Source organism: Podarcis vaucheri (genome assembly GCF_965113315.1).
Source record: "Podarcis vaucheri genome assembly, chromosome: 3".
Classification (NCBI taxonomy): domain Eukaryota; kingdom Metazoa; phylum Chordata; class Lepidosauria; order Squamata; family Lacertidae; genus Podarcis; species Podarcis vaucheri.
In genome coordinates, this window is record NC_138761.1 from 115192327 (window position 1) to 115217143 (window position 24817).

The following is a 24817-nucleotide window of genomic DNA, read 5'->3' on the forward strand; positions in this document are numbered from 1 at the left end:
AAGTTGTTCAGACGTCGAGGGCTAATTCTGTTTCCGATGATAAAAACCCATCTGTTTCCACCAAAAAACCTTTCAGGGGATCCTTTGCAGCAGTTTGGCACCATTTTTGAGTGAATTGCAGAACGTCAGATTTTTAGCAGAAATTGTGACCGCGCGCAGCTTAGGGATTTTTTCAAAAAAAGTTGTTCAGACGTCGAGGGCTAATTCTGTTTCCGATGATAAAAACCCATCTGTTTCCACCTAAAAACCTTTCAGGGGATCCTTTGCAACAGTTTGGGACCATTTTTGAATGAATTGCAGAACGTCAGATTTTTAGCAGAAATTGTGACCGCGCGGCTTAGGGATTTTTTCAAAAAAAGTTGTTCAGACGTCGAGGGCTAATTCTGTTTCCGATGATAAAAACCCATCTGTTTCCACCGAAAAACATTTCAGGGGATCACTTGCAACAGTTTGGGACCATTTTTAAATGAATTGCAGACCGTCAGATTTTTAGCAGAAATTGTGACCGCGCGGGTTAGGGATTTTTTCAAAAAACGTTGTTCAGACGTCGACGGCTAATTCTGTTTCCGATGATAAAAACCCATCTGTTTCCACAGAAAAACCTTTCAGGGGATCATTTGCAACAGTTTGGGACCATTTTTGAGTGAACTGCAGAACGTCAGATTTTTAGCAGAAATTGTGACCGCGCGGCTTAGGGATTTTTTCAAAAAAAGTTGTTCAGACGTCGAGGGCTAATTCTGTTTCCGATGATAAAAGCACATCTGTTTCCACCAAAAAACATTTCAGGGGATCACTTGCAACACTTTGCCAACATTTTTGAGGGAATTGCAGAACGTCAGATTTTTAGCAGAAATTGTGACCGCGCGGCTTAGGGATTTTTTCAAAAAAAGTTGTTCAGACGTCGAGAGCTAATTCTGTTTCCAGTGATAAAAACCCATCTGTTTTCAGCGAAAAACATTTCAGGGGATCACTTGCAACAGTTTGCCAACATTTTTGAGTGAATTGCAGAACGTCAGATTTTTAGCAGAAATTGTGACCGCGCGGCTTAGGGATTTTTTCAAAAAAAGTTGTTCAGACGTCGAGGGCTAATTCTGTTTCCGATGATAAAAACCCATCTGTTTCCACCGAAAAACATTTCAGGGGATCACTTGCAACGGTTTGCCAACATTTTTGAGTGAATTGCAGAACGTCAGATTTTTAGCAGAAATTGTGACCGCGCGGCTTAGGGATTTTTTCAAAAAAAGTTGTTCAGACGTCGAGGGCTAATTCTGTTTCCGATGATAAAAACCCATCTGTTTCCACCGAAAAACCTTTCAGGGGATCGTTTGCAACAGTTTGGCACCATTTTTGAGTGAATTGCAGAACGTCAGATTTTTAGCAGAAATTGTGACCGCGCGGCTTAGGGATTTTTTCAAAAAAAGTTGTTCAGACGTCGAGGGCAAATTCTGTTTCCGATTATAAAAACCCATCTGTTTCCACCTAAAAACCTTTCAGGGGATCCTTTGCAACAGTTTGGGACCATTTTTGAATGAATTGCAGAACGTCAGATTTTTAGCAGAAATTGTGACCGCGCGGCTTAGGGATTTTTTCAAAAAAAATTGTTCAGACGTCGAGGGCTAATTCTGTTTCCGATGATAAAAACCCATGTGTTTCCACCGAAAAACATTTCAGGGGATCACTTGCAACACTTTGCCAACATTTTTGAGTGGATTGCAGAACGTCAGATTTTTAGCAGAAATTGTGACCGCGCGGCTTAGGGATTTTTTCAAAAAAAGTTGTTCAGACGTCGAGGGCTAATTCTGTTTCCGATGATAAAAACCCATCTGTTTCCACCGAAAAACATTTCAGGGGATCACTTGCAACACTTTGCCAACATTTTTGAGTGGATTGCAGAACGTCAGATTTTTAGCAGAAATTGTGACCGCGCGGCTTAGGGATTTTTTCAAAAAAAGTTGTTCAGACGTCGAGGGCTAATTCTGTTTCCGATGATAAAAACCCATCTGTTTCCACCTAAAAGCCTTTCAGGGGATCCTTTGCAACAGTTTGGGACCATTTTTAAATGAATTGCAGAACGTCAGATTTTTAGCAGAAATTGTGACCGCGCGGGTTAGGGATTTTTTCAAAAAACGTTGTTCAGACGTCGACGGCTAATTCTGTTTCCGATGATAAAAACCCATGTGTTTCCACCGAAAAACATTTCAGGGGATCACTTGCAACACTTTGCCAACATTTTTGAGTGGATTGCAGAACGTCAGATTTTTAGCAGAAATTGTGACCGCGCGGCTTAGGGATTTTTTCAAAAAAAGTTGTTCAGACGTCGAGGGCTAATTCTGTTTCCGATGATAAAAACCCATCTGTTTCCACCGAAAAACATTTCAGGGGATCACTTGCAACACTTTGCCAACATTTTTGAGTGGATTGCAGAACGTCAGATTTTTAGCAGAAATTGTGACCGCGCGGCTTAGGGATTTTTTCAAAAAAAGTTGTTCAGACGTCGAGGGCTAATTCTGTTTCCGATGATAAAAACCCATCTGTTTCCACCTAAAAGCCTTTCAGGGGATCCTTTGCAACAGTTTGGGACCATTTTTAAATGAATTGCAGAACGTCAGATTTTTAGCAGAAATTGTGACCGCGCGGGTTAGGGATTTTTTCAAAAAACGTTGTTCAGACGTCGACGGCTAATTCTGTTTCCGATGATAAAAACCCATCTGTTTCCACAGAAAAACCTTTCAGGGGATCATTTGCAACAGTTTGGGACAATTTTTGAGTGAACTGCAGAACGTCAGATTTTTAGCAGAAATTGTGACCGCGCGGCTTAGGGATTTTTTCAAAAAAAGTTGTTCAGACGTCGAGGGCTAATTCTATTTCCGATGATAAAAGCACATCTGTTTCCACCAAAAAACATTTCAGGGGATCACTTGCAACACTTTGCCAACATTTTTGAGGGAATTGCAGAACGTCAGATTTTTAGCAGAAATTGTGACCGCGCGGCTTAGGGATTTTTTCAAAAAAAGTTGTTCATACGTCGAGAGCTAATTCTGTTTCCAGTGATAAAAACCCATCTGTTTTCAGCGAAAAACATTTCAGGGGATCACTTGCAACACTTTGCCAACATTTTTGAGTGAATTGCAGAACGTCAGATTTTTAGCAGAAATTGTGACCGCGCGGCTTAGGGATTTTTTCAAAAAAAGTTGTTCAGACGTCGAGGGCTAATTCTGTTTCCGATGATAAAAACCCATCTGTTTCCACCAAAAAACCTTTCAGGGGATCCTTTGCAGCAGTTTGGCACCATTTTTGAGTGAATTGCAGAACGTCAGATTTTTAGCAGAAATTGTGACCGCGCGCAGCTTAGGGATTTTTTCAAAAAAAGTTGTTCAGACGTCGAGGGCTAATTCTGTTTCCGATGATAAAAACCCATCTGTTTCCACCTAAAAACCTTTCAGGGGATCCTTTGCAACAGTTTGGGACCATTTTTGAATGAATTGCAGAACGTCAGATTTTTAGCAGAAATTGTGACCGCGCGGCTTAGGGATTTTTTCAAAAAAAGTTGTTCAGACGTCGAGGGCTAATTCTGTTTCCGATGATAAAAACCCATCTGTTTCCACCGAAAAACATTTCAGGGGATCACTTGCAACACTTTGCCAACATTTTTGAGTGAATTGCAGAACGTCAGATTTTTAGCAGAAATTGTGACCGCGCGGCTTAGGGATTTTTTCAAAAAAGTTGTTCAGAAGTCGAGGGCTAATTCTGTTTCCGATGATAAAAACCCATCTGTTTCCACCTAAAAACCTTTCAGGGGATCCTTTGCAACAGTTTGGGACCATTTTTGAATGAATTGCAGAACGTCAGATTTTTAGCAGAAATTGTGACCGCGCGGCTTAGGGTTTTTTTCAAAAAAAGTTGTTCAGACGTCGAGGGCTAATTCTGTTTCCGATGATAAAAACCCATGTGTTTCCACCGAAAAACATTTCAGGGGATCACTTGCAACACTTTGCCAACATTTTTGAGTGAATTGCAGAACGTCAGATTTTTAGCAGAAATTGTGACCGCGCGGCTTAGGGATTTTTTCAAAAAAAGTTGTTCAGACGTCGAGGGCTAATTCTGTTTCCGATGATAAAAACCCATCTGTTTCCACCGAAAAACATTTCAGGGGATCGTTTGCAACACTTTGCCAACATTTTTGAGTGAATTGCAGAACGTCAGATTTTTAGCAGAAATTGTGACCGCGCGGGTTAGAGATTTTTTCAAAAAAAGTTGTTCCGACGTCGAGGGCTAATTCTGTTTCCGATTATAAAAACCCATCTGTTTCCACCGAAAAACATTTCAGGGGATCACTTGCAACACTTTGCCAACATTTTTGAGTGAATTGCAGAACGTCAGATTTTTAGCAGAAATTGTGACCGCGCGGCTTAGAGATTTTTTCAAAAAAAGTTGTTCCGACGTCGAGGGCTAATTCTGTTTCCGATTATAAAAACCCATCTGTTTCCACCGAAAAACATTTCAGGGGATCACTTGCAACAGTTTGGGACCATTTTTAAATGAATTGCAGACCGTCAGATTTTTAGCAGAAATTGTGACCGCGCAGGTTAGGGATTTTTTCAAAAAACGTTGTTCAGACGTCGACGGCTAATTCTGTTTCCGATGATAAAAACCCATCTGTTTCCACAGAAAAACCTTTCAGGGGATCATTTGCAACAGTTTGGGACCATTTTTGAGTGAACTGCAGAACGTCAGATTTTTAGCAGAAATTGTGACCGCGCGGCTTAGGGATTTTTTCAAAAAAAGTTGTTTAGACGTCGAGGGCTAATTCTGTTTCCGATGATAAAAGCACATCTGTTTCCACCAAAAAACATTTCAGGGGATCACTTGCAACACTTTGCCAACATTTTTGAGGGAATTGCAGAACGTCAGATTTTTAGCAGAAATTGTGATCGCGCGGCTTAGGGATTTTTTCAAAAAAAGTTGTTCAGACGTCGAGAGCTAATTCTGTTTCCAGTGATAAAAACCCATCTGTTTTCAGCGAAAAACATTTCAGGGGATCACTTGCAACAGTTTGCCAACATTTTTGAGTGAATTGCAGAACGTCAGATTTTTAGCAGAAATTGTGACCGCGCGGCTTAGGGATTTTTTCAAAAAAAGTTGTTCAGACGTCGAGGGCTAATTCTGTTTCCGATGATAAAAACCCATCTGTTTCCACCGAAAAACATTTCAGGGGATCACTTGCAACGGTTTGCCAACATTTTTGAGTGAATTGCAGAACGTCAGATTTTTAGCAGAAATTGTGACCGCGCGGCTTAGGGATTTTTTCAAAAAACGTTGTTCAGACGTCGACGGCTAATTCTGTTTCCGATGATAAAAACCCATCTGTTTCCACAGAAAAACCTTTCAGGGGATCATTTGCAACAGTTTGGGACCATTTTTGAGTGAACTGCAGAACGTCAGATTTTTAGCAGAAATTGTGACCGCGCGGCTTAGGGATTTTTTCAAAAAAAGTTGTTTAGACGTCGAGGGCTAATTCTGTTTCCGATGATAAAAGCACATCTGTTTCCACCAAAAAACATTTCAGGGGATCACTTGCAACACTTTGCCAACATTTTTGAGGGAATTGCAGAACGTCAGATTTTTAGCAGAAATTGTGATCGCGCGGCTTAGGGATTTTTTCAAAAAAAGTTGTTCAGACGTCGAGAGCTAATTCTGTTTCCAGTGATAAAAACCCATCTGTTTTCAGCGAAAAACATTTCAGGGGATCACTTGCAACAGTTTGCCAACATTTTTGAGTGAATTGCAGAACGTCAGATTTTTAGCAGAAATTGTGACCGCGCGGCTTAGGGATTTTTTCAAAAAAAGTTGTTCAGACGTCGAGGGCTAATTCTGTTTCCGATGATAAAAACCCATCTGTTTCCACCGAAAAACATTTCAGGGGATCACTTGCAACGGTTTGCCAACATTTTTGAGTGAATTGCAGAACGTCAGATTTTTAGCAGAAATTGTGACCGCGCGGCTTAGGGATTTTTTCAAAAAAAGTTGTTCAGACGTCGAGGGCTAATTCTGTTTCCGATGATAAAAACCCATCTGTTTCCACCGAAAAACCTTTCAGGGGATCGTTTGCAGCAGTTTGGCACCATTTTTGAGTGAATTGCAGAACGTCAGATTTTTAGCAGAAATTGTGACCGCGCGGCTTAGGGATTTTTTCAAAAAAAGTTGTTCAGACGTCGAGGGCTAATTCTGTTTCCGATGATAAAAACCCATCTGTTTCCACCGAAAAACATTTCAGGGGATCACTTGCAACTGTTTGCCAACATTTTTGAGTGAATTGCAGAACGTCAGATTTTTAGCAGAAATTGTGACCGCGCGGCTTAGGGATTTTTTCAAAAAAAGTTGTTCAGACGTCGAGGGCAAATTCTGTTTCCGATTATAAAAACCCATCTGTTTCCACCTAAAAACCTTTCAAGGGATCCTTTGCAACAGTTTGGGACCATTTTTGAATGAATTGCAGAACGTCAGATATTTAGCAGAAATTGTGACCGCGCGGCTTAGGGATTTTTTCAAAAAAAGTTGTTCAGACGTCGAGGGCTAATTCTGTTTCCGATGATAAAAACCCATGTGTTTCCACCGAAAAACATTTCAGGGGATCACTTGCAACACTTTGCCAACATTTTTGAGTGAATTGCAGAACGTCAGATTTTTAGCAGAAATTGTGACCGCGCGGCTTAGGGATTTTTTCAAAAAAAGTTGTTCAGACGTCGAGGGCTAATTCCGTTTCCGATGATAAAAACCCATCTGTTTCCACCGAAAAACCTTTCAGGGGATCGTTTGCAACACTTTGCCAACATTTTTGAGTGAATTGCAGAACGTCAGATTTTTAGCAGAAATTGTGACCGCGTGGCTTAGAGATTTTTTCAAAAAAAGTTGTTCCGACGTCGAGGGCTAATTCTGTTTCCGATGATAAAAACCCATCTGTTTCCACCGAAAAACATTTCAGGGGATCACTTGCAACAGTTTGGGACCATTTTTAAATGAATTGCAGACCGTCAGATTTTTAGCAGAAATTGTGACCGCGCGGGTTAGGGATTTTTTCAAAAAACGTTGTTCAGATGTCGACGGCTAATTCTGTTTCCGATGATAAAAACCCATCTGTTTCCACAGAAAAACCTTTCAGGGGATCATTTGCAACAGTTTGGGACCATTTTTGAGTGAACTGCAGAACGTCAGATTTTTAGCAGAAATTGTGACCGCGCGGCTTAGGGATTTTTTCAAAAAAAGTTGTTCAGACGTCGAGGGCTAATTCTGTTTCCGATGATAAAAGCACATCTGTTTCCACCAAAAAACATTTCAGGGGATCACTTGCAACACTTTGCCAACATTTTTGAGGGAATTGCAGAACGTCAGATTTTTAGCAGAAATTGTGACCGCGCGGCTTAGGGATTTTTTCAAAAAAAGTTGTTCAGACGTCGAGAGCTAATTCTGTTTCCAGTGATAAAAACCCATCTGTTTTCAGCGAAAAACATTTCAGGGGATCACTTGCAACAGTTTGCCAACATTTTTGAGGGAATTGCAGAACGTCAGATTTTTAGCAGAAATTGTGACCGCGCGGCTTAGGGATTTTTTCAAAAAAAGTTGTTCAGACGTCGAGAGCTAATTCTGTTTCCGATGATAAAAACCCATCTGCTTCCACCGAAAAACATTTCAGGGGATCACTTGCAACACTTTGCCAACATTTTTGAGTGAATTGCAGAACGTCAGATTTTTAGCAGAAATTGTGACCGCGCGGCTTAGGGATTTTTTCAAAAAAAGTTGTTCAGACGTCGAGGGCTAATTCTGTTTCCGATGATAAAAACCCATCTGTTTCCACCGAAAAACATTTCAGGGGATCGTTTGCAACACTTTGCCAACATTTTTGAGTGAATTGCAGAACGTCAGATTTTTAGCAGAAATTGTGACCGCGCGGCTTAGGGATTTTTTCAAAAAAAGTTGTTCAGAACTTGAGGGCTAATTCTGTTTCCGATGATAAAAGCACATCTGTTTCCACCAAAAAACATTTCAGGGGATCACTTGCAACACTTTGCCAACATTTTTGAGGGAATTGCAGAACGTCAGATTTTTAGCAGAAATTGTGACCGCGCGGCTTAGGGATTTTTTCAAAAAAAGTTGTTCAGACGTCGAGAGCTAATTCTGTTTCCAGTGATAAAAACCCATCTGTTTTCAGCGAAAAACATTTCAGGGGATCACTTGCAACAGTTTGCCAACATTTTTGAGTGAATTGCAGAACGTCAGATTTTTAGCAGAAATTGTGACCGCGCGGCTTAGGGATTTTTTCAAAAAAAGTTGTTCAGACGTCGAGAGCTAATTCTGTTTCCGATGATAAAAACCCATCTGTTTCCACCGAAAAACATTTCAGGGGATCACTTGCAACACTTTGCCAACATTTTTGAGTGAATTGCAGAACGTCAGATTTTTAGCAGAAATTGTGACCGCGCGGCTTAGGGATTTTTTCAAAAAAAGTTGTTCAGACGTCGAGGGCTAATTCTGTTTCCGATGATAAAAACCCATCTGTTTCCACCGAAAAACATTTCAGGGGATCGTTTACAACACTTTGCCAACATTTTTGAGTGAATTGCAGAACGTCAGATTTTTAGCAGAAATTGTGACCGCGCGGCTTAGGGATTTTTTCAAAAAAAGTTGTTCAGAACTTGAGGGCTAATTCTGTTTCTGATGATAAAAACCCATCTGTTTCCACCGAAAAACATTTCAGGGGATCACTTGCAACGGTTTGCCAACATTTTTGAGTGAATTGCAGAACGTCAGATTTTTAGCAGAAATTGTGACCGCGCGGCTTAGGGATTTTTTCAAAAAAAGTTGTTCAGACGTCGAGGGCTAATTCTGTTTCCGATGATAAAAACCCATCTGTTTCCACCGAAAAACCTTTCAGGGGATCGTTTGCAGCAGTTTGGCACCATTTTTGAGTGAATTGCAGAACGTCAGATTTTTAGCAGAAATTGTGACCGCGCGTCTTAGGGATTTTTTCAAAAAAAGTTGTTCAGACGTCGAGGGCTAATTCTGTTTCCGATGATAAAAACCCATCTGTTTCCACCGAAAAACATTTCAGGGGATCACTTGCAACGGTTTGCCAACATTTTTGAGTGAATTGCAGAACGTCAGATTTTTAGCAGAAATTGTGACCGCGCGGCTTAGGGATTTTTTCAAAAAAAGTTGTTCAGATGTCGAGGGCAAATTCTGTTTCCGATTATAAAAACCCATCTGTTTCCACCTAAAAACCTTTCAGGGGATCCTTTGCAACAGTTTGGGACCATTTTTGAATGAATTGCAGAACGTCAGATTTTTAGCAGAAATTGTGACCGCGCGGCTTAGGGATTTTTTCAAAAAAAGTTGTTCAGACGTCGAGGGCTAATTCTGTTTCCGATGATAAAAACCCATCTGTTTCCACCGAAAAACATTTCAGGGGATCACTTGCAACACTTTGCCAACATTTTTGAGTGAATTGCAGAACGTCAGATTTTTAGCAGAAATTGTGACCGCGCGGCTTAGGGATTTTTTCAAAAAAAGTTGTTCCGACGTCGAGGGCTAATTCTGTTTCCGATGATAAAAACCCATCTGTTTCCACCGAAAAACATTTCAGGGGATCACTTGCAACAGTTTGCCAACATTTTTGAGTGGATTGCAGAACGTCAGATTTTTAGCAGAAATTGTCACCGCGCGGCTTAGGGATTTTTTCAAAAAAAGTTGTTCAGACGTCGAGGGCTAATTCTGTTTCCGATGATAAAAACCCATCTGTTTCCACCGAAAAACATTTCAGGGGATCACTTGCAACACTTTGCCAACATTTTTGAGTGAATTGCAGAACGTCAGATTTTTAGCAGAAATTGTGACCGCGCGGCTTAGGGATTTTTTCAAAAAAAGTTGTTCAGACGTCGAGGGCTAATTCTGTTTCCGATGATAAAAACCCATGTGTTTCCACCGAAAAACATTTCAGGGGATCATTTGCAACAGTTTGGGACCATTTTTGAGTGAATTGCAGAACGTCAGATTTTTAGCAGAAATTGTGACCGCGCGGCTTAGGGATTTTTTCAAAAAAAGTTGTTCAGACGTCGAGGGCAAATTCTGTTTCCGATGATAAAAACCCATCTGTTTCCACCGAAAAACATTTCAGGGGATCACTTGCAACAGTTTGGGACCATTTTTAAATGAATTGCAGACCGTCAGATTTTTAGCAGAAATTGTGACCGCGCGGCTTAGGGATTTTTTCAAAAAAAGTTGTTCAGACGTAGAGGGCTAATTCTGTTTCTGATGATAAAAACCCATCTGTTTCCACCGAAAAACATTTCAGGGGATCACTTGCAACGGTTTGCCAACATTTTTGAGTGAATTGCAGAACGTCAGATTTTTAGCAGAAATTGTGACCGCGCGGCTTAGGGATTTTTTCAAAAAAAGTTGTTCAGACGTCGAGGGCTAATTCTGTTTCCGATGATAAAAACCCATGTGTTTCCACCGAAAAACATTTCAGGGGATCACTTGCAACACTTTGCCAACATTTTTGAGTGAATTGCAGAACGTCAGATTTTTAGCAGAAATTGTGACCGCGCGGCTTAGGGATTTTTTCAAAAAAAGTTGTTCAGACGTCGAGGGCTAATTCTGTTTCCGATGATAAAAACCCATGTGTTTCCACCGAAAAACATTTCAGGGGATCACTTGCAACACTTTGCCAACATTTTTGAGTGAATTGCAGAACGTCAGATTTTTAGCAGAAATTGTGCCCGCGCGGCTTAGGGATTTTTTCAAAAAAAGTTGTTCAGACGTCGAGGGCTAATTCTGTTTCCGATGATAAAAACCCATCTGTTTCCACCGAAAAACCTTTCAGGGGATCGTTTGCAACACTTTGCCAACATTTTTGAGTGAATTGCAGAACGTCAGATTTTTAGCAGAAATTGTGACCGCGCGGCTTAGGGATTTTTTCAAAAAAAGTTGTTCAGACGTAGAGGGCTAATTCTGTTTCTGATGATAAAAACCCATCTGTTTCCACCGAAAAACATTTCAGGGGATCACTTGCAACGGTTTGCCAACATTTTTGAGTGAATTGCAGAACGTCAGATTTTTAGCAGGAATTGTGACCGCGCGGCTTAGGGATTTTTTCAAAAAAAGTTGTTCAGACGTCGAGGGCTAATTCTGTTTCCGATGATAAAAACCCATCTGTTTCCACCAAAAAACCTTTCAGGGGATCCTTTGCAGCAGTTTGGCACCATTTTTGAGTGAATTGCAGAACGTCAGATTTTTAGCAGAAATTGTGACCGCGCGCAGCTTAGGGATTTTTTCAAAAAAAGTTGTTCAGACGTCGAGGGCTAATTCTGTTTCCGATGATAAAAACCCATCTGTTTCCACCTAAAAACCTTTCAGGGGATCCTTTGCAACAGTTTGGGACCATTTTTGAATGAATTGCAGAACGTCAGATTTTTAGCAGAAATTGTGACCGCGCGGCTTAGGGATTTTTTCAAAAAAAGTTGTTCAGACGTCGAGGGCTAATTCTGTTTCCGATGATAAAAACCCATCTGTTTCCACCGAAAAACATTTCAGGGGATCACTTGCAACAGTTTGGGACCATTTTTAAATGAATTGCAGACCGTCAGATTTTTAGCAGAAATTGTGACCGCGCGGGTTAGGGATTTTTTCAAAAAACGTTGTTCAGACGTCGACGGCTAATTCTGTTTCCGATGATAAAAACCCATCTGTTTCCACAGAAAAACCTTTCAGGGGATCATTTGCAACAGTTTGGGACCATTTTTGAGTGAACTGCAGAACGTCAGATTTTTAGCAGAAATTGTGACCGCGCGGCTTAGGGATTTTTTCAAAAAAAGTTGTTCAGACGTCGAGGGCTAATTCTATTTCCGATGATAAAAGCACATCTGTTTCCACCAAAAAACATTTCAGGGGATCACTTGCAACACTTTGCCAACATTTTTGAGGGAATTGCAGAACGTCAGATTTTTAGCAGAAATTGTGACCGCGCGGCTTAGGGATTTTTTCAAAAAAAGTTGTTCAGACGTCGAGAGCTAATTCTGTTTCCAGTGATAAAAACCCATCTGTTTTCAGCGAAAAACATTTCAGGGGATCACTTGCAACACTTTGCCAACATTTTTGAGTGAATTGCAGAACGTCAGATTTTTAGCAGAAATTGTGACCGCGCGGCTTAGGGATTTTTTCAAAAAAAGTTGTTCAGACGTCGAGGGCTAATTCTGTTTCCGATGATAAAAACCCATCTGTTTCCACCGAAAAACATTTCAGGGGATCCTTTGCAGCAGTTTGGCACCATTTTTGAGTGAATTGCAGAACGTCAGATTTTTAGCAGAAATTGTGACCGCGCGCAGCTTAGGGATTTTTTCAAAAAAAGTTCTTCAGACGTCGAGGGCTAATTCTGTTTCCGATGATAAAAACCCATCTGTTTCCACCTAAAAACCTTTCAGGGGATCCTTTGCAACAGTTTGGGACCATTTTTGAATGAATTGCAGAACGTCAGATTTTTAGCAGAAATTGTGACCGCGCGGCTTAGGGATTTTTTCAAAAAAAGTTGTTCAGACGTCGAGGGCTAATTCTGTTTCCGATGATAAAAACCCATCTGTTTCCACCGAAAAACATTTCAGGGGATCGTTTGCAACACTTTGCCAACATTTTTGAGTGAATTGCAGAACGTCAGATTTTTAGCAGAAATTGTGACCGCGCGGGTTAGAGATTTTTTCAAAAAAAGTTGTTCCGACGTCGAGGGCTAATTCTGTTTCCGATTATAAAAACCCATCTGTTTCCACCGAAAAACATTTCAGGGGATCACTTGCAACACTTTGCCAACATTTTTGAGTGAATTGCAGAACGTCAGATTTTTAGCAGAAATTGTGACCGCGCGGCTTAGAGATTTTTTCAAAAAAAGTTGTTCAGACGTCGAGGGCTAATTCTGTTTCCGATTATAAAAACCCATCTGTTTCCACCGAAAAACATTTCAGGGGATCACTTGCAACAGTTTGGGACCATTTTTAAATGAATTGCAGACCGTCAGATTTTTAGCAGAAATTGTGACCGCGCAGGTTAGGGATTTTTTCAAAAAACGTTGTTCAGACGTCGACGGCTAATTCTGTTTCCGATGATAAAAACCCATCTGTTTCCACAGAAAAACCTTTCAGGGGATCATTTGCAACAGTTTGGGACCATTTTTGAGTGAACTGCAGAACGTCAGATTTTTAGCAGAAATTGTGACCGCGCGGCTTAGGGATTTTTTCAAAAAAAGTTGTTTAGACGTCGAGGGCTAATTCTGTTTCCGATGATAAAAGCACATCTGTTTCCACCAAAAAACATTTCAGGGGATCACTTGCAACACTTTGCCAACATTTTTGAGGGAATTGCAGAACGTCAGATTTTTAGCAGAAATTGTGATCGCGCGGCTTAGGGATTTTTTCAAAAAAAGTTGTTCAGACGTCGAGAGCTAATTCTGTTTCCAGTGATAAAAACCCATCTGTTTTCAGCGAAAAACATTTCAGGGGATCACTTGCAACAGTTTGCCAACATTTTTGAGTGAATTGCAGAACGTCAGATTTTTAGCAGAAATTGTGACCGCGCGGCTTAGGGATTTTTTCAAAAAAAGTTGTTCAGACGTCGAGGGCTAATTCTGTTTCCGATGATAAAAACCCATCTGTTTCCACCGAAAAACATTTCAGGGGATCACTTGCAACGGTTTGCCAACATTTTTGAGTGAATTGCAGAACGTCAGATTTTTAGCAGAAATTGTGACCGCGCGGCTTAGGGATTTTTTCAAAAAACGTTGTTCAGACGTCGACGGCTAATTCTGTTTCCGATGATAAAAACCCATCTGTTTCCACAGAAAAACCTTTCAGGGGATCATTTGCAACAGTTTGGGACCATTTTTGAGTGAACTGCAGAACGTCAGATTTTTAGCAGAAATTGTGACCGCGCGGCTTAGGGATTTTTTCAAAAAAAGTTGTTTAGACGTCGAGGGCTAATTCTGTTTCCGATGATAAAAGCACATCTGTTTCCACCAAAAAACATTTCAGGGGATCACTTGCAACACTTTGCCAACATTTTTGAGGGAATTGCAGAACGTCAGATTTTTAGCAGAAATTGTGATCGCGCGGCTTAGGGATTTTTTCAAAAAAAGTTGTTCAGACGTCGAGAGCTAATTCTGTTTCCAGTGATAAAAACCCATCTGTTTTCAGCGAAAAACATTTCAGGGGATCACTTGCAACAGTTTGCCAACATTTTTGAGTGAATTGCAGAACGTCAGATTTTTAGCAGAAATTGTGACCGCGCGGCTTAGGGATTTTTTCAAAAAAAGTTGTTCAGACGTCGAGGGCTAATTCTGTTTCCGATGATAAAAACCCATCTGTTTCCACCGAAAAACATTTCAGGGGATCACTTGCAATGGTTTGCCAACATTTTTGAGTGAATTGCAGAACGTCAGATTTTTAGCAGAAATTGTGACCGCGCGGCTTAGGGATTTTTTCAAAAAAAGTTGTTCAGACGTCGAGGGCTAATTCTGTTTCCGATGATAAAAACCCATCTGTTTCCACCGAAAAACCTTTCAGGGGATCGTTTGCAGCAGTTTGGCACCATTTTTGAGTGAATTGCAGAACGTCAGATTTTTAGCAGAAATTGTGACCGCGCGGCTTAGGGATTTTTTCAAAAAAAGTTGTTCAGACGTCGAGGGCTAATTCTGTTTCCGATGATAAAAACCCATCTGTTTCCACCGAAAAACATTTCAGGGGATCACTTGCAACGGTTTGCCAACATTTTTGAGTGAATTGCAGAACGTCAGATTTTTAGCAGAAATTGTGACCGCGCGGCTTAGGGATTTTTTCAAAAAAAGTTGTTCAGACGTCGAGGGCAAATTCTGTTTCCGATTATAAAAACCCATCTGTTTCCACCTAAAAACCTTTCAAGGGATCCTTTGCAACAGTTTGGGACCATTTTTGAATGAATTGCAGAACGTCAGATTTTTAGCAGAAATTGTGACCGCGCGGCTTAGGGATTTTTTCAAAAAACGTTGTTCAGACGTCGACGGCTAATTCTGTTTCCGATGATAAAAACCCATCTGTTTCCACAGAAAAACCTTTCAGGGGATCATTTGCAACAGTTTGGGACCATTTTTGAGTGAACTGCAGAACGTCAGATTTTTAGCAGAAATTGTGACCGCGCGGCTTAGGGATTTTTTCAAAAAAAGTTGTTTAGACGTCGAGGGCTAATTCTGTTTCCGATGATAAAAGCACATCTGTTTCCACCAAAAAACATTTCAGGGGATCACTTGCAACACTTTGCCAACATTTTTGAGGGAATTGCAGAACGTCAGATTTTTAGCAGAAATTGTGATCGCGCGGCTTAGGGATTTTTTCAAAAAAAGTTGTTCAGACGTCGAGAGCTAATTCTGTTTCCAGTGATAAAAACCCATCTGTTTTCAGCGAAAAACATTTCAGGGGATCACTTGCAACAGTTTGCCAACATTTTTGAGTGAATTGCAGAACGTCAGATTTTTAGCAGAAATTGTGACCGCGCGGCTTAGGGATTTTTTCAAAAAAAGTTGTTCAGACGTCGAGGGCTAATTCTGTTTCCGATGATAAAAACCCATCTGTTTCCACCGAAAAACATTTCAGGGGATCACTTGCAATGGTTTGCCAACATTTTTGAGTGAATTGCAGAACGTCAGATTTTTAGCAGAAATTGTGACCGCGCGGCTTAGGGATTTTTTCAAAAAAAGTTGTTCAGACGTCGAGGGCTAATTCTGTTTCCGATGATAAAAACCCATCTGTTTCCACCGAAAAACCTTTCAGGGGATCGTTTGCAGCAGTTTGGCACCATTTTTGAGTGAATTGCAGAACGTCAGATTTTTAGCAGAAATTGTGACCGCGCGGCTTAGGGATTTTTTCAAAAAAAGTTGTTCAGACGTCGAGGGCTAATTCTGTTTCCGATGATAAAAACCCATCTGTTTCCACCGAAAAACATTTCAGGGGATCACTTGCAACGGTTTGCCAACATTTTTGAGTGAATTGCAGAACGTCAGATTTTTAGCAGAAATTGTGACCGCGCGGCTTAGGGATTTTTTCAAAAAAAGTTGTTCAGACGTCGAGGGCAAATTCTGTTTCCGATTATAAAAACCCATCTGTTTCCACCTAAAAACCTTTCAAGGGATCCTTTGCAACAGTTTGGGACCATTTTTGAATGAATTGCAGAACGTCAGATTTTTAGCAGAAATTGTGATCGCGCGGCTTAGGGATTTTTTCAAAATAAGTTGTTCAGACGTCGAGAGCTAATTCTGTTTCCAGTGATAAAAACCCATCTGTTTCCACCGAAAAACATTTCAGGGGATCGTTTGCAACACTTTGCCAACATTTTTGAGTGAATTGCAGAACGTCAGATTTTTAGCAGAAATTGTGACCGCGCGGCTTAGGGATTTTTTCAAAAAACGTTGTTCAGACGTCGAGGGCTAATTCTGTTTCCGATGATAAAAACCCATCTGTTTCCACCGAAAAACATTTCAGGGGATCACTTGCAACGGTTTGCCAACATTTTTGAGTGAATTGCAGAACGTCAGATTTTTAGCAGAAATTGTGACCGCGCGGCTTAGGGATTTTTTCAAAAAACGTTGTTCAGACGTCGACGGCTAATTCTGTTTCCGATGATAAAAACCCATCTGTTTCCACAGAAAAACCTTTCAGGGGATCATTTGCAACAGTTTGGGACCATTTTTGAGTGAACTGCAGAACGTCAGATTTTTAGCAGAAATTGTGACCGCGCGGCTTAGGGATTTTTTCAAAAAAAGTTGTTTAGACGTCGAGGGCTAATTCTGTTTCCGATGATAAAAGCACATCTGTTTCCACCAAAAAACATTTCAGGGGATCACTTGCAACACTTTGCCAACATTTTTGAGGGAATTGCAGAACGTCAGATTTTTAGCAGAAATTGTGATCGCGCGGCTTAGGGATTTTTTCAAAAAAAGTTGTTCAGACGTCGAGAGCTAATTCTGTTTCCAGTGATAAAAACCCATCTGTTTTCAGCGAAAAACATTTCAGGGGATCACTTGCAACAGTTTGCCAACATTTTTGAGTGAATTGCAGAACGTCAGATTTTTAGCAGAAATTGTGACCGCGCGGCTTAGGGATTTTTTCAAAAAAAGTTGTTCAGACGTCGAGGGCTAATTCTGTTTCCGATGATAAAAACCCATCTGTTTCCACCGAAAAACATTTCAGGGGATCACTTGCAACGGTTTGCCAACATTTTTGAGTGAATTGCAGAACGTCAGATTTTTAGCAGAAATTGTGACCGCGCGGCTTAGGGATTTTTTCAAAAAAAGTTGTTCAGACGTCGAGGGCTAATTCTGTTTCCGATGATAAAAACCCATCTGTTTCCACCGAAAAACCTTTCAGGGGATCGTTTGCAGCAGTTTGGCACCATTTTTGAGTGAATTGCAGAACGTCAGATTTTTAGCAGAAATTGTGACCGCGCGGCTTAGGGATTTTTTCAAAAAAAGTTGTTCAGACGTCGAGGGCTAATTCTGTTTCCGATGATAAAAACCCATCTGTTTACACCGAAAAACATTTCAGGGGATCACTTGCAACGGTTTGCCAACATTTTTGAGTGAATTGCAGAACGTCAGATTTTTAGCAGAAATTGTGACCGCGCGGCTTAGGGATTTTTTCAAAAAAAGTTGTTCAGACGTCGAGGGCTAATTCTGTTTCTGATGATAAAAACCCATCTGTTTCCACCGAAAAACATTTCAGGGGATCACTTGCAACGGTTTGCCAACATTTTTGAGTGAATTGCAGAACGTCAGATTTTTAGCAGAAATTGTGACCGCGTGGCTTAGAGATTTTTTCAAAAAAAGTTGTTCAGACGTCGAGGGCTAATTCTGTTTCCGATGATAAAAACCCATCTGTTTCCACCGAAAAACATTTCAGGGGATCGTTTGCAACACTTTGCCAACATTTTTGAGTGAATTGCAGAACGTCAGATTTTTAGCAGAAATTGTGACCGCGCGGCTTAGGGATTTTTTCAAAAAAAGTTGTTCAGACGTCGAGGGCTAATTCTGTTTCCGATGATAAAAACCCATCTGTTTCCACCGAAAAACCTTTCAGGGGATCGTTTGCAGCAGTTTGGCACCATTTTTGAGTGAATTGCAGAACGTCAGATTTTTAGCAGAAATTGTGACCGCGCGTCTTAGGGATTTTTTCAAAAAAAGTTGTTCAGACGTCGAGGGCTAATTCTGTTTCCGATGATAAAAACCCATCTGTTTCCACCGAAAAACATTTCAGGGGATCACTTGCAACGGTTTGCCAACATTTTTGAGTGAATTGCAAAACGTCAGATTTTTAGCAGAAATTGTGACCGCGCGGCTTAGGGATTTTTTCAAAAGAAGTTGTTCAGACGTCGAGGGCTAATTCTGTTTCCGATGATAAAAACCCATCTGTTTCCACCGAAAAACATTTCAGGGGATCACTTGCAACACTTTGCCAACATTTTTGAGTGAATTGCAGAACGTCAGATTTTTAGCAGAAATTGTGACCGCGCGGCTTAGGGATTTTTTCAAAAAAAGTTGTTCAGACGTCGAGGGCTAATTCTGTTTCCGATGATAAAAACCCATGTGTTTCCACCGAAAAACATTTCAGGGGATCACTTGCAACACTTTGCCAACATTTTTGAGTGAATTGCAGAACGTCAGATTTTTAGCAGAAATTGTGACCGCGCGGCTTAGGGATTTTTTCAAAAAAAGTTGTTCAGACGTCGAGGGCTAATTCTGTTTCCGATGATAAAAACCCATCTGTTTCCACCGAAAAACATTTCAGGGGATCACTTGCAACACTTTGCCAACATTTTTGAGTGAATTGCAGAACGTCAGATTTTTAGCAGAAATTGTGACCGCGCGGCTTAGGGATTTTTTCAAAAAAAGTTGTTCAGACGTCGAGGGCAAATTCTGTTTCCGATGATAAAAACCCATCTGTTTCCACCGAAAAACATTTCAGGGGATCACTTGCAACAGTTTGGGACCATTTTTAAATGAATTGCAGACCGTCAGATTTTTAGCAGAAATTGTGACCGCGCGGCTTAGGGATTTTTTCAAAAAAAGTTGTTCAGACCTTGAGGGCTAATTCTGTTTCTGATGATAAAAACCCATCTGTTTCCACCGAAAAACATTTCAGGGGATCACTTGCAACGGTTTGCCAACATTTTTGAGTGAATTGCAGAACGTCAGATTTTTAGCAGAAATTGTGACCGCGCGGCTTAGGGATTTTTTCAAAAAAAGTTGTTCAGATGTCGAGGGCAAATTCTGTTTCCGATTATAAAAACCCATCTGTTTCCACCTAAAAACCTTTCAGGGGATCCTTTGCAACAGTTTGGGACCATTTTTGAATGAATTGCAGAACGTCAGATTTTTAGCAGAAATTGTGACCGCGCGGCTTAGGGATTTTTTCAAAAAAAGTTGTTCAGACGTCGAGGGCTAATTCTGTTTCCGATGATAAAAACCCATCTGTTTCCACCGAAAAACATTTCAGGGGATCACTTGCAACACTTTGCCAACATTTTTGAGTGAATTGCAGAACGTCAGATTTTTAGCAGAAATTGTGACCGCGCGCGGCTTAGGGATTTTTTCAAAAAAAGTTGTTCAGACGTCGAGGGCTAATTCTGTTTCCGATTATAAAAACCCATCTGTTTCCACCGAAAAACATTTCAGGGGATCACTTGCAACAGTTTGCCTACATTTTTGAGTGGATTGCAGAACGTCAGATTTTTAGCAGAAATTGTGACCGCGCGGCTTAGGGATTTTTTCAAAAAAAGTTGTTCAGACGTCGAGGGCTAATTCTGTTTCCGATGATAAAAACCCATCTGTTTCCACCGAAAAACATTTCAGGGGATCACTTGCAACACTTTGCCAACATTTTTGAGTGAATTGCAGAACGTCAGATTTTTAGCAGAAATTGTGACCGCGCGGCTTAGGGATTTTTTCAAAAAAAGTTGTTCAGACGTAGAGGGCTAATTCTGTTTCCGATGATAAAAACCCATCTGTTTCCACAGAAAAACATTTCAGGGGATCACTTGCAACACTTTGCCAACATTTTTGAGTGAATTGCAGAACGTCAGATTTTTAGCAGAAATTGTGACTGCGCGGGTTAGGGATTTTTTCAAAAAAAGTTGTTCAGACGTAGAGGGCTAATTCTGTTTCCGATGATAAAAACCCATCTGTTTCCACCTAAAAACCTTTCAGGGGATCCTTTGCAACAGTTTGGGACCATTTTTGAATGAATTGCAGAACGTCAGATTTTTAGCAGAAATTGTGACCGCGCGGCTTAGGGATTTTTTCAAAAAAAGTTGTTCAGACGTCGAGGGCTAATTCTGTTTCCGATGATAAAAACCCATCTGTTTCCACCGAAAAACATTTCAGGGGATCACTTGCAACACTTTGCCAACATTTTTGAGTGAATTGCAGAACGTCAGATTTTTAGCAGAAATTGTGACCGCGCGCGGCTTAGGGATTTTTTCAAAAAAAGTTGTTCAGACGTCGAGGGCTAATTCTGTTTCCGATTATAAAAACCCATCTGTTTCCACCGAAAAACATTTCAGGGGATCACTTGCAACAGTTTGCCTACATTTTTGAGTGGATTGCAGAACGTCAGATTTTTAGCAGAAATTGTGACCGCGCGGCTTAGGGATTTTTTCAAAAAAAGTTGTTCAGACGTCGAGGGCTAATTCTGTTTCCGATGATAAAAACCCATCTGTTTCCACCGAAAAACATTTCAGGGGATCACTTGCAACACTTTGCCAACATTTTTGAGTGAATTGCAGAACGTCAGATTTTTAGCAGAAATTGTGACCGCGCGGCTTAGGGATTTTTTCAAAAAAAGTTATTCAGACGTCGAGGGCTAATTCTGTTTCCGATGATAAAAACCCATGTGTTTCCACCGAAAAACATTTCAGGGGATCACTTGCAACACTTTGCCAACATTTTTGAGTGAATTGCAGAACGTCAGATTTTTAGCAGAAATTGTGACTGCGCGGGTTAGGGATTTTTTCAAAAAAAGTTGTTCAGACGTAGAGGGCTAATTCTGTTTCCGATGATAAAAACCCATCTGTTTCCACAGAAAAACCTTTCAGGGGATCATTTGCAACAGTTTGGGACCATTTTTGAGTGAACTGCAGAACGTCAGATTTTTAGCAGAAATTGTGACCGCGCGGCTTAGGGATTTTTTCAAAAAAAATTGTTCAGACGTCGAGGGCAAATTCTGTTTCCGATTATAAAAACCCATGTGTTTCCACCGAAAAACATTTCAGGGGATCATTTGCAACACTTTGCCAACATTTTTGAGTGGATTGCAGAACGTCAGATTTTTAGCAGAAATTGTGACCGCGCGGCTTAGGGATTTTTTCAAAAAAAGTTGTTCAGACGTCGAGGGCTAATTCTGTTTCCGATGATAAAAACCCATCTGTTTCCACCGAAAAACATTTCAGGGGATCACTTGCAACACTTTGCCAACATTTTTGAGTGGATTGCAGAACGTCAGATTTTTAGCAGAAATTGTGACCGCGCGGCTTAGGGATTTTTTCAAAAAAAGTTGTTCAGAGGTCGAGGGCTAATTCTGTTTCCGATGATAAAAACCCATCTGTTTCCACCGAAAAACATTTCAGGGGATCACTTGCAACAGTTTGGGACCATTTTTAAATGAATTGCAGACCGTCAGATTTTTAGCAGAAATTGTGACCGCGCGGGTTAGGGATTTTTTCAAAAAACGTTGTTCAGACGTCGACGGCTAATTCTGTTTCCGATGATAAAAACCCATCTGTTTCCACAGAAAAACCTTTCAGGGGATCATTTGCAACAGTTTGGGACCATTTTTGAGTGAACTGCAGAACGTCAGATTTTTAGCAGAAATTGTGACCGCGCGGCTTAGGGATTTTTTCAAAAAAAGTTGTTCAGACGTCGAGGGCTAATTCTGTTTCCGATGATAAAAGCACATCTATTTCCACCAAAAAACATTTCAGGGGATCACTTGCAACACTTTGCCAACATTTTTGAGGGAATTGCAGAACGTCAGATTTTTAGCAGAAATTGTGACCGCGCGGCTTAGGGATTTTTTCAAAAAAAGTTGTTCAGACGTAGAGGGCTAATTCTGTTTCCGATGATAAAAACCCATCTGTTTCCACAGAAAAACCTTTCAGGGGATCATTTGCAACAGTTTGGGACCATTTTTGAGTGAACTGCAGAACGTCAGATTTTTAGCAGAAATTGTGACCGCGCGGCTTAGGGATTTTTTCAAAAAAAATTGTTCAGACGTCAAGGGCTAATTCTGTTTCCGATGATAAAAACCCATGTGTTTCCACCGAAAAACATTTCAGGGGATCACTTGCAACACTTTGCCAACATTTTTGAGTGGATTGCAGAACGTCAGATTTTTAGCAGAAATTGTGACCGCGCGGCTTAGGGATTTTTTCAAAAAAAGTTGTTCAGACGTCGAGGGCTAATTCTGTTTCCGATGATAAAAACCCATCTGTTTCCACCGAAAAACATTTCAGGGGATCACTTGCAACACTTTGCCAACATTTTTGAGTGGATTGCAGAACGTCAGATTTTTAGCAGAAATTGTGACCGCGCGGCTTAGGGATTTTTTCAAAAAAAGTTGTTCAGACGTCGAGGGCTAATTCTGTTTCCGATGATAAAAACCCATCTGTTTCCACCTAAAAGCCTTTCAGGGGATCCTTTGCAACAGTTTGGGACCATTTTTAAATGAATTGCAGAACGTCAGATTTTTAGCAGAAATTGTGACCGCGCGGGTTAGGGATTTTTTCAAAAAACGTTGTTCAGACGTCGAGGGCTAATTCTGTTTCCGATGATAAAAACCCATCTGTTTCCACAGAAAAACCTTTCTAGGGATCATTTGCAACAGATTGCCAACATTTTTGAGTGAATTGCAGAAGGTCAGATTTTTAGCAGAAATTGTGACCGCGCGGCTTAGGGATTTTTTCAAAAAAAGTTGTTCAGACGTCGAGGGCTAATTCTGTTTCCGATGATAAAAACCCATCTGTTTCCACCGAAAAACATTTCAGGGGTTCACTTGCAACAGTTTGGGACCATTTTTAAATGAATTGCAGACCGTCAGATTTTTAGCAGAAATTGTGACCGCGCGGGTTAGGGATTTTTTCAAAAAACGTTGTTCAGACGTCGACGGCTAATTCTGTTTCCGATGATAAAAACCCATCTGTTTCCACAGAAAAACCTTTCAGGGGATCATTTGCAACAGTTTGGGACCATTTTTGAGTGAACTGCAGAACGTCAGATTTTTAGCAGAAATAGTGACCACGCGGCTTAGGGATTTTTTCAAAAAAAGTTGTTCAGACGTCGAGGGCTAATTCTGTTTCCGATGATAAAAGCACATCTGTTTCCACCAAAAAACATTTCAGGGGATCACTTGCAACACTTTGCCAACATTTTTGAGGGAATTGCAGAACGTCAGATTTTTAGCAGAAATTGTGACCGCGCGGCTTAGGGATTTTTTCAAAAAAAGTTGTTCAGACGTCGAGAGCTAATACTGTTTCCAGTGATAAAAACCGATCTGTTTTCAGCGAAAAACATTTCAGGGGATCACTTGCAACAGATTGCCAACATTTTTGAGTGAATTGCAGAACGTCCGATTTTTAGCAGAAATTGTGACCGCGCGGCTTAGGGATTTTTTCAAAAAAAAGTTGTTCAGACGTCGAGGGCTAATTCTGTTTCCGATGATAAAAACCCATCTGTTTCCACCGAAAAACATTTCAGGGGATCACTTGCAACACTTTGCCAACATTTTTGAGTGAATTGCAGAACGTCAGATTTTTAGCAGAAATTGTGACCGCGCGGCTTAGGGATTTTTTCAAAAAAAGTTGTTCAGACGTAGAGGGCTAATTCTGTTTCCGATGATAAAAACCCATCTGTTTCCACAGAAAAACCTTTCAGGGGATCATTTGCAACAGTTTGGGACCATTTTTGAGTGAACTGCAGAACGTCAGATTTTTAGCAGAAATTGTGACCGCGCGGCTTAGGGATTTTTTCAAAAAAAGTTGTTCAGACGTAGAGGGCTAATTCTGTTTCTGATGATAAAAACCCATCTGTTTCCACCGAAAAATATTTCAGGGGATCACTTGCAATGGTTTGCCAACATTTTTGAGTGAATTGCAGAACGTCAGATTTTTAGCAGAAATTGTGACCGCGCGGCTTAGGGATTTTTTCAAAAAAAGTTGTTCAGACGTAGAGGGCTAATTCTGTTTCCGATGATAAAAACCCATCTGTTTCCACAGAAAAACCTTTCAGGGGATCATTTGCAACAGTTTGGGACCATTTTTGAGTGAACTGCAGAACGTCAGATTTTTAGCAGAAATTGTGACCGCGCGGCTTAGGGATTTTTTCAAAAAAAGTTGTTCAGACGTAGAGGGCTAATTCTGTTTCTGATGATAAAAACCCATCTGTTTCCACCGAAAAACATTTCAGGGGATCACTTGCAACGGTTTGCCAACATTTTTGAGTGAATTGCAGAACGTCAGATTTTTAGCAGAAATTGTGACCGCGCGGGTTAGGGATTTTTTCAAAAAACGTTGTTCAGACGTCGAGGGCTAATTCTGTTTCCGATGATAAAAACCCATCTGTTTCCACCGAAAAACATTTCAGGGGATCACTTGCAACGGTTTGCCAACATTTTTGAGTGAATTGCAGAACGTCAGATTTTTAGCAGAAATTGTGACCGCGCGGCTTAGGGATTTTTTCAAAAAAAGTTGTTCAGATGTCGAGGGCAAA